Source organism: Zalophus californianus, chromosome 17 (assembly GCF_009762305.2).
Source record: "Zalophus californianus isolate mZalCal1 chromosome 17, mZalCal1.pri.v2, whole genome shotgun sequence".
Taxonomy (NCBI): domain Eukaryota; kingdom Metazoa; phylum Chordata; class Mammalia; order Carnivora; family Otariidae; genus Zalophus; species Zalophus californianus.
Window position 1 is genome coordinate 45,287,822 of NC_045611.1, and position 10,533 is coordinate 45,298,354.

A 10,533-nucleotide genomic window follows, 5' to 3' on the forward strand; every position below is an offset into this window, starting at 1 on the left:
AGTTATATCAACCTTTGTCAAGGCTGATAACAAGTACAAAGATGCAAATAAGAAAATGAGTAAGAAACCAAATGAAGTTAGAAGAGGAATAAAAGAATCTTATGAATGACTATTTGCAAACAAATTTGACAACCTAGATACATGAACACATTTCTTCAAAAAAATACCAAAATTGGCATAAGAAACAGAAAAATTTAATAAACCCAATAATTTGAAATGGTATAGAAACATCTCCTCAGAAGACAATGCCTAGAGCCCAGATGGATTTACAAGTAAATTTTAACCAAACTTTTATGAATGGATTTGATGGTATATTTGATGGGAGACAAACAAGGTAAGAAAAAAAACACTTGATAGAGTCCAAATGACTGAGAAGTATATGGAGATATGCTCCAACTCACCAGTAGTCAATAATAACAATGCAAATCAAAAACATCCAAGGAAGATAATATCAAGTGTTTACCAGCACATAGAAAGAGGTGCTGCTGGTGAGAATGTAAACAGATACAGCCACTCTAGAAAGTAATCTGGTTGTACCTACCTAGTAAAATTGTGTGAAAAAACAGGTGCAATATTCCAGGGTAAGTATTCTAATCTAGTGCAGGTCTGCAAGGGATACATACTAGGATGTTCCTTGTGAAAGCCAGTAGTTGTATCCATCACTTCAGGTGGAAAAGAATAAATAAAACATAGTAAATATATACTATTAGTTACTATGCAAGTGTTAGAAGTGATGAATAGCATTAGATGACTATGCACAGAGGAACACGATAGATCTAAAAACCATGTAGAGTAAATGGATGTCCAAAGAAAGTCAGGATAGCATTACTGATATCAGACAAAATAGACTTAAAACAAACACTGTACATAACAAGAGACAAGGACCTATATCATCATAAAGGGGAGACTCCAACAAGAAGATATAACAATTGTCTTGGGAAAAGTTTTCAATTAGCAGTAATCGCGCCTCGGATAAACCTCACTGGCTACGATACTGCCACTGCGCAAAGCTGAAGATATAACAATTGTAAATATTTATGAACCCAACATGGGAGCACCCAAATACATAAAACAATAACAAACATAAAGGAAATAATTGATAGTAATATAATAATAGTAAGGGACTTTAACACCCACTTACACTGATGAACAGATCATCCAAACAGAAAATCAAGAAGGAAATAGTGACTTTGAATGACACACTGGACCAGATGGATTTAACAGATATATTCAGAAGATTCCATCCTAAAACAGCAGAATACACATTCTTTTCAAATGCACATGGAACATTTTCCAGAATAGATTACATATTAGGCCACAAAACCTTCTCAAAAAATTCAAAAAGATTGAAGTCACACCATGCATCTTTTCTTTTTTTTATGATTTTATTTATCAGAGATAGAGCACAAGCAGGGGGAGTGGCAGGCAGAGGGAGAAGCAGGCTCCCTGCTGAGCAAGGAGCCCGATGTGGGACTCAATTCCAGGACCCTGAGATCACGACCTGAGCCTAAGGCAGTGGCTTAACCGACTGAGCCACTCAGGCATCCCTCATGCATCTTTTCTGACCACCAATGCTATGAAACTAGAAATCAACCACAAGAAAAATGTGGAAAGAGCACAAATACATGGAAGCTAAATAACATGCTACTAAACAATAAATGGGTCAACTAAGAAATCAAAGAAGAAATAAAAAATTACATGGATACAAATGAAAATGAAAATACAATGGTCCAAAATATCTGGGATTCAGTGAAAGTGATTCTAAGTTGAAGTTTATAGCAATACAGGCCTACCTCAAGAAGCAATAAAAATCTCAAACAACCTAATGTTACACCTAAAGGAACTAGAAAAGAAGAACAAAACCCAAAACTAGAAGGAAGAAAATAAAGATTAAAGCAGAAATAAATGAGGGTGCCTGGGAGGCTCAGTTGGTTAAGCAACTGCCTTCGGCTCAGGTCATGATCCTGGAGTCCCGGGATCGAGTCTCACATTGGGCTCCCTGCTTAGCAGGGAGTCTGCTTCTCCTTCTGACCCTCCCCCCTCTCATGTGCTCTCTCTCTCTCATTCTCTCGTCTTTCAAATAAATAAAGAAAAATCTTTTAAAAAAGCAGAAATAAATGATATAAAACTTAAAAAAACAATAGAACAGATCACTGAAACCAGGAGCTGGTTCTTTGAAAAGATCAACAAAATTGATAAACCTCTAGCCAGACTCATCAAAACAAAAAACAAAAAAACAAAAAACCAAACAAACAAAAAAAACCACACAAAACAAAACAAGAGGATGGAAATAAAATCATTAATGAAAGAAGAGAAATAATAACCGACACTACAGAAATACAAGCAATTATTAGATTGTGAAAAATTATATGCTAACAAAGTGGACAACCTAGAAGAAACGGAATGAAGTCCTAGAAACATACAACCTACCAAACTGAAGCAGGAAGAAATTGAAAATTTGAACAGACTAATTACCAGCAAAGAAATTGACTCAGTAATCAAAAAACTCCCAACAAATATAAGTCTAGGACCAGCTGGCTTCACAGGTGAATTCTACCAAACATTTAAAGAAGAGTTAAGGGGCGCCTGGGTGGCTCAGTCGTTAAGCATCTGCCTTCGGCTCAGGTCATGATCCCAGGATCCTGGGATCAAGCCCTGCATCGGGCTCCCTGCTCCACGGGAAGCCTGCTTCTCCCTCTCCCACTCCCCCTGCTTGTGATCCCCTCTCTCGCTGTGTCTCTCTCTGTCAAATAAATAAATAAAATCTTTAAAAAAATAAGAGTTAATACCTAGTTTCAAAATATTCCAAAAATAGAAGAGAAAGAAAAACTTCCAAATTCATTCTATGAGGCCAGCATTACTCTGATACTAAAACCAGATAAAGACACCACAAAAAAAGAGCACTACAGGCCAATATCTCAATGAATATAGATGAAAAAAATTCTCAACAAAATACCAGCAAACTGAATCCAACAATACATTAAAAACATCATCCACCACAATTAAGTGGGATTTATTCCCAGGATGCAAGGGTGGTTTAATACTTGCAAATCAATCAACATGATACCTCACATCAATAGAGGAAGCATAAAAACCATATGATCATTTCAATAGACACAGAAAAAGCCTTTGACAAAGTACATCTATTCATGATAAAACCCTCACAACAAGTAGGTTTAGATACCTCAACATAATAAAGGCCTTATATGAAAATCCCACAGTGAACATCATACTAAATGGGGGCAAATTGAGAGCTTTTCCCCTAAGGTCAAGAACAAGACAAGGATATCCTCTCTCACCACCTTTTTTTAAAAGATTTTATTTATTATTTATTTATTTGAGAGAGAGAGAGCACATGAGAGAGGGGGGAGGGTCAGAGGGAGAAGCAGACTCCCCGCTGAGCAGGGAGCCCAATGCGGGACTCGATCCCGGGATTCCGGGATCATGACCTGAGCCAAAGTCAGTCGCTTAACCAACTGAGCCACCCAGGCGCCCTCACCACTTTTATTCAACATAGTACTGGAAGTCCTAACCACAGCAAGATACAACAAAAAGGAATAAAAGGCATCCAAGTTGGTAAGGAAGAAGTAAAACTTTCACTATTTGCAAATGACAAGATACTATATATAGAAAACCCCTAATGAGTCTACCAAAGAAAACCTGCCTAGAACTGATAAATGAATTCAGTAAAGTCGCAGGATACAAAATCAATGTACAGAAATCTGTTACATTTCTGGGGCACCTGGGTGGCTCAGTAGGTTGAACATCCGACTTTTTCATTTCAGCTCAGGTCATGATCTCAGGGTCATGAGATCAAGCCCCGCATAGGGCTCCGTGCTCAGCACAGAGTCTGCTTGATTTCTCTCCTTCTGCCCTTCCCCTCCACTCACACACATTCTCTCTCAAATAAATAAATCTTTTTTTTAAAAAAAAAGAAATGTTTTATTTCTATACACTAATAATGAAGCAGCACAAAGAGAAATTAAGAAAACAATCCCATTAACAATTGCTCCAAAAATAAATCTAGGAATAAACAAAGAGGTGAAAGACCTATACTCCAAAAACTATAAAAAACTGATGAAAGAAATTCAATATGACACAAACAGAAAGACATTCTATGCTCATAGATTGGAAGAACAAATATTTTAAAATGTAGCAATCTACAGATTTAATGCAATCCCTATCAAAATACCAAAAGCCTTTTTCACAGAGCTAGAACCATCTTAAAACGTGTATGGAACCACAAAAGACCCCAAATAGCCAGAGGAATGTTGAAAAAGAAAAGCAAAGCTGGTGGCATCACAGTTCCAGACCCCAAGTTATATTACAAAGGTGTAGTAATCACAAACTGTATGGTACTGTCATAAAAACAGACACAGATCAATAGAACAGAATAGAAAACCCAGAAATAAACCACAATTATATGGTCAATCTTCAACAAAAGAAGCAAGAATATGCAATAGGAAAAAGTCTCTTCAACAAATGGTGTTGGGAAAACTGGACAGCTAATGCAAAAGAATGAAACTGGACCACCTTCTTACACCATACACAGAAATAAACTCAAGATGGGTTAAAGACCTAAATGTAAGACTTGAAACTGAAGCAATAAAAATCCTGTAAGAGAGCACGGACAGTAATTTCTCTGACATCAGCCATAGCATTTTTCTAGATATGTCTCCTGAGGCAAGGGAAATAAAGCAAAGATAAACTATTGGGACTACATCAAAATAAAAAGCTTCTGCACAGAAAAAATAAATCAACAAAACTAAAAGGCCAACCTACTAAGTGGGAAAAGATAAGGGGCACCTAGCTGCCCTCAGTTGGTAGAGTATGTGACTCTCAATCTCAGGCCATGAGTTCAAGCCCCACACTGGGCATGGTGCCTACTTAAAGTTAAAAAAAAAAAATGGAAGAAGATATTTGTAAATGACTATTCAATAAAGGGTTAGTATCCAAAATATACAAAGAACTAATACAACTCAACAACCAAAAGGCAAATATCTAATTTAAAAATGGGCAGAAGACATGAACAGACATTTCTCAAAGATAGACAAGCAGATGAAAAGATACTGAAAACAGACACATGAAAAGATACTCAACACTACTCATCATCAGGGAATGCACACCAAAACTACAATGAGATATCACCTCACACCCGTCAGAATGGCTAAAATAACACAAAAAATAACAAGTGTTGGTAAGGATGTGGAGAAAAGGAACCTTCCTGCACTGTTGGTGGGAATGTAAACTGGTGCAGCCACTGTGGAAAACAATATGGAGGTTCTTCAAAAAATTAAAAATAGAACTACCCTACAATCCCAGTAATCACACTACTAGGTATTTACACCCCAAAATACAAAAACACTAATTTAAAGGGATACATGCACCCCTATGTTTATTGCAGCACTATTTACAATAACCAAAATATGGAAGCAGTCCAGTGTCCAGTGATAGATGAATAAACACACACAATAGAATATTATCCAGCCATAAAAAGAAAGAAATATTGCCATTTGCAACATGAATAGAGCTAGGGAGTATAATGCTAAGTGAAATAAGTCAATCAGAGAAAGATAATACTATATGACTTCACTCATATGTGGAAATTAAGAAACAGAACAAATGAGCAAAAGAAAAAAAGAGAGAGAGACCAACCAAGAGACAAACTCTTAACTATAGAGAACAAACTGATGATCACCCAAAGGGGAGGGTAGGGGGCAGGGGAATGGGTGAAATAGGTGATGGGGATTAAAGAGTATACTTATCATGATGAGCACTGAGTCATGTATAGAAGTGCTGAGTCACTGTATTGGACACCTGAAACTAATATAATACTGTATGTTAACTATACTGGAATTAAAATGAAAAACTTAAAAAAAAACACAAAAAAACAAAGTGTTGAGTAGAAAAAAAATGACACTTTTAGCATAATACCATTAATATAAATTTCAAACATACATATATGACTGATTTTATAAGGGATATACACACACACACATTTAAGGATGCATCCTGTGTGCATGCCTATGGGGGAGAATAGGAATTGGGAATTATTTGGGAAAAAATAAACCAAGAAATGAGTGTTGGACTAAACAATTTTGATAATGCACTATGAATTGAAGTCCAAAAATATAAATGGAGATTTAAAAAACCAAGAGCCATAACTTACTGGCCTCTATCTTATAGAAGACAGAGTCCTAACAGCCTTAAATATCCAGACAGCCGCTGAGGACTCTGAAGCTGCAAATTCACAGGAGCTGAATTTACAATTCTGTCTCACATGAACAGCTGGCTTTCGGGCATGCAATTCAACTTCCGGCTTGATTTCATGATTAATCAATGTCATGTTAAATGTTACATATATTACATTCTTTCAAATAATCCTTACAAAAACAAAAGTCTGGAATTTTTACTTTAGTTTTATAATAACTAAACTAAGCTTGAAAGAAGTATAATCACTTTTCAGTTTCTCCTAAAAGAGTTGACATCCATATGAAGGTCTAACTCCAACACCCCTACTTGTGCCAATAATCAAAATAGCAGATACTTTCACTACTTTTTCTGGAAGAATATGTGATGAATTAACATGCAGATGCCTTTAAGAAAGCTGACCAGGATGGTGAGTCATTTCTCTGTCACTAAAGTATCCTTACCTCATGGCTTCAAAGAATCTGCTTTTCTCCACCACATAACCTCTCTGTATTGAGTTTTGTGGACAAAGTAGAAAATATTAGTAGGGTACAGCAAATTAATATGCTAAGTAGGAACTTGAAACCAATGTGAAATCAAATTCAAAAAAGGAAACATTTTTTCCAGCTGTCTATAAAAGGAGCCCAATCATAATGGCAGCAATTTTGCCCAAAATTCATGCAAAGTCCTAGCATCCAAAAATAGTGCCTACTAAAAGGGCACAGGTCTTGGTTGGAAATTTACTTATATTTCACACAAAGCTGTTTTGTGTTTGCTCAGGAAGAGAGATCTGAAAAACTTTTAAAAAGAAAGAAAACCTGTCCACAATAGCCAAACTGTGGAAAGAGCCAAGATGTCCATCGACAGATGAATGGATAAAGAAGATGTGGTATATATACACAATGGAATATTATGCAGCCATCAAAAGGAATGAGATCTTGCCATTTGCAACGACGTGGATGGAACTGGAGGGTGTTATGCTGAGTGAAATAAGTCAATCAGAGAAAGACATGTATCATATGACCTCACTGATATGAGGAATTCTTAATCTCAGGAAACAAACTGAGTGTTACTGGAGTGGTTGGGGGTGGGAGGGGCGGGGTGGCTGGGTGATAGACATTGGGGAGGGTATGTGCTATGGTGAGCGCTGTGAATTGTGCAAGACTGTTGAATCACAGATCTGTACTTCTGAAACAAATAACGCAACATATGTTAAGAAAAAAGAAAAAGAAGAAGATAGCAGGAGAGGAAGAATGAAGGGGAGTAAGTCAGAGGGGGAGACGAACCAGGAGAGACGATGGACTCTGAAAAACAAACTGAGGGTTCTAGAGGGGAGGAGGGTAGGGTGATGGGTTAGCCTGGTGATGGGTATTAAAGAGGACACATTCTGCATGGAGCACTGGGTGTTATGAACAAACAATGAATCATGGAACACTACATCAAAAACTAATGATGTAATATATGGTGATTAACATAATAAAAAAATTTTAAAAATAAAATAAAATAAAAAGAAAGAAAACCTTCTATAGGCAGAAGAGAACAAGTGGAATCATAACGCATCTAAAGAAGCTTAGTGGCATTTCCTTTTGACTCATTTGTATCAGTTGAGGCAACTTTAAATAATCAACTTTCAAATGGCCATTTTAAACTTATTAAAACAGTGTTTTGGGGCAACCTCTTGGGTCCCCTCCCTCTTCGGTGGCTTTGTACTATCACCTTACCATGGCTCAATATACCTTGCTTTGCTGCCCACCAAAAAACAAAACAAAACAAAACAAAACAAAACAAAACCCCACAGTGTTTCAAAAATCCTGAAACAACTTCAAGTTTTATAAATGATAATTAATATATAATTCTCATTAGTGTGAGCTTAATGTATACTTATCAAAGTAAGCTCTACCATGGAGTTGAGCTATCTTTTTCCTCTTGAGCAACAGGAATGATAGAAAACAAAAATACAGTGTAAATGGAAGATCCAATCTTACTTACTCTTTCTTAGACTGCAAGTCTGGCTAGCAAGACCTTTAACTGAGAAAAATTATTTCCTTTCTTAAGAGGGAAACTTCTATTTCTGATTTCATAACCCCTTTCGCATACGCTTGTTATTTTCCCTCCCGATATTCCTTGCAAGGTAGCTACCTTCATGATTTGGGCAAAGAAAAACTGAGGATGGGTCTGGAACATCCTATTATAGCCGGAAAGTAAGGATGCTTGCAAAGATGTCAGAGCAGTGCTCAAGGGAGCAAAAAGTCAATCAGAGAAAGACATGTATCATATGACCTCACTGACATGAGGAATTCTTAATCTCAGGAACAAACTGAGGGTTGCTGGAGTGGTCGGGGGTGGGAGGGATGGGGTGGCTGGGTGATAGACATTGGGGAGGGTATGTGCTACGGTGAGTGCTGACAATTTGAGCATCACAATATATACATTATAATTAATTGAAATATATTAAGTTTTAAAAGGCCAAGAATTCCTGAGACTAAAAAGAAAAATGTTAAAATGCAATACACAAATACAGAATGAATGATACATGAGAATGAATTTAGCAAGTACAAAGTGTTAATATTTACATGTATGGGTTACATATGTGTATATATAAATATATATGCAATATACAGACACATATATAATTCATATATATATATGGATTACCTTTCCAAGAGGCATATAAAGCATATAAATGCGTATATGTGTGTGTGTGTGTATATATATATGTGGTATAGACAGATCTCTTACCTTTCCCAGGTTTTTCATCTCTTTAATCAAAAGTCAAATTCAAAAGAGGCTTCCTTCCCTGGCCATACAATCTAAAATATCAACATTGTCCCCTGCCTCTTCCTTCATCTTCTCCTTAGAATTTATTCTCTTACATAATATATTTCTATATATATATTTTATTGTCGGTCTTCCTCACTAGAAATTAGCTCTATTGAAAAAAAAAAAGCAGTGCTTTTTGTCTGTGTAGTTCACTACTGTATTTCCAATGTCTACATTAGAACAAATCCTGGCGCACAGTAGGTACTCTGCACAAAATGTTTCAATAAAACACACACACACACCTCCTGCTTAATCAAGAGTATATAAAAGAAAAATTTTAAATATGAAAAGCAAAAATTGCACAAACTGACGTGGCAGAAAGATATGTTCAGCAGCATAAATAACCAGAGTAAAAAGGAGTCCAACAGTTCCACCACCACTGGCCATACTCAATAACCAAGTGGAAAGGGTTTTGCCCGTGTGTTCTAAACGAATTAGTCCATGTCCTAAAGAGAATTAACTGAACAAACTCAAACCCTCATCTCCTAGGACAGGAAATCTCTAGATAACCCTAATAACTATAAGATAATAATAAGCATAAGTTTTTAATAATGCTAAGAGATCAAGTCACTATATCGCAATAAGACAATGGGTTGTATAGTTGCAGATAAATAAAATTTAATACCTCCTTGTGAGGAGAAACACCCGATTGTAAAGCACAAACACCTGTGCTAAAGGCATGGGTGTATAAGATTTTACCAACATTACAAGTGAAGTTTAACTGAAAAAACAGAGAACTGATCAGTGGCTTGGGTTTATGTCACCTTAGAGGAAGAAATCAGGTGCCGTACTTAGATCAGAATCAATTAGTGAATAACTCAAACTCTTCACTGGTCTGAGTCATTATTCTTTTTCCTTTAGGCCTAGCAAGTTTACTATAACCTTGGGGAGCTTTCCAAAATAAGTTATTATTCAACTCTTACTATTAAAATAACTTTCTAGACATCTAGGAAATATAAGAAAGAATAAAGAAATGACATGGATTTTCAGCATATCAAGTGACATTTTAGTTAGATGTAATATGTTTTGCAGTGTTTTATAATCATTATATTTTTTTCTGTTCAAGGTTTGAAGTATTGAGTCATACCTAATCTGCAGTTTCAGTTTCAAGGGATTCTGTCTTAATATTTAGGAAATTTTCAGATTTGTATTAATATAAGTAAAAATTGACTAATAAAGAAATTATGAGTAGTAGTCATTGTTTCACCCCATGCACATATATAAATCCTTTATTCTTTCCTAGTTCATTTGTTCTGTTGTTTTTATAGATGCTTTCCAGACAATATCCAAGATTCTAACAATTCTAACTGTTAAAGGTGGCTCCATTACCATATCATCAGTTTATCTCTCTACATCCACTCAGATGAAATAGGAATATACTGCCCTATAATACCCTCATATTCCTCATTACTCCGAAGAATGGTAATAACTTATGCCCTAAAAATTTTAGGCTCCAACTGTTTTACTTTTACCATGAATTGAAAATGTCCCATCCTATCTGCTGGTAATATCTTTGTCTGAATC

General features: G+C 36.0%; 1 pseudogene; it reads right to left on the reverse strand.

Annotated features, from left to right (window-relative positions):
- Nucleotides 1–907: 907 nt before the first annotated feature.
- On the reverse strand, nt 908–1,012 carry LOC113936800 (annotated as a pseudogene).
- Between the last annotated feature and the right edge of the window lie 9,521 nt (nt 1,013–10,533).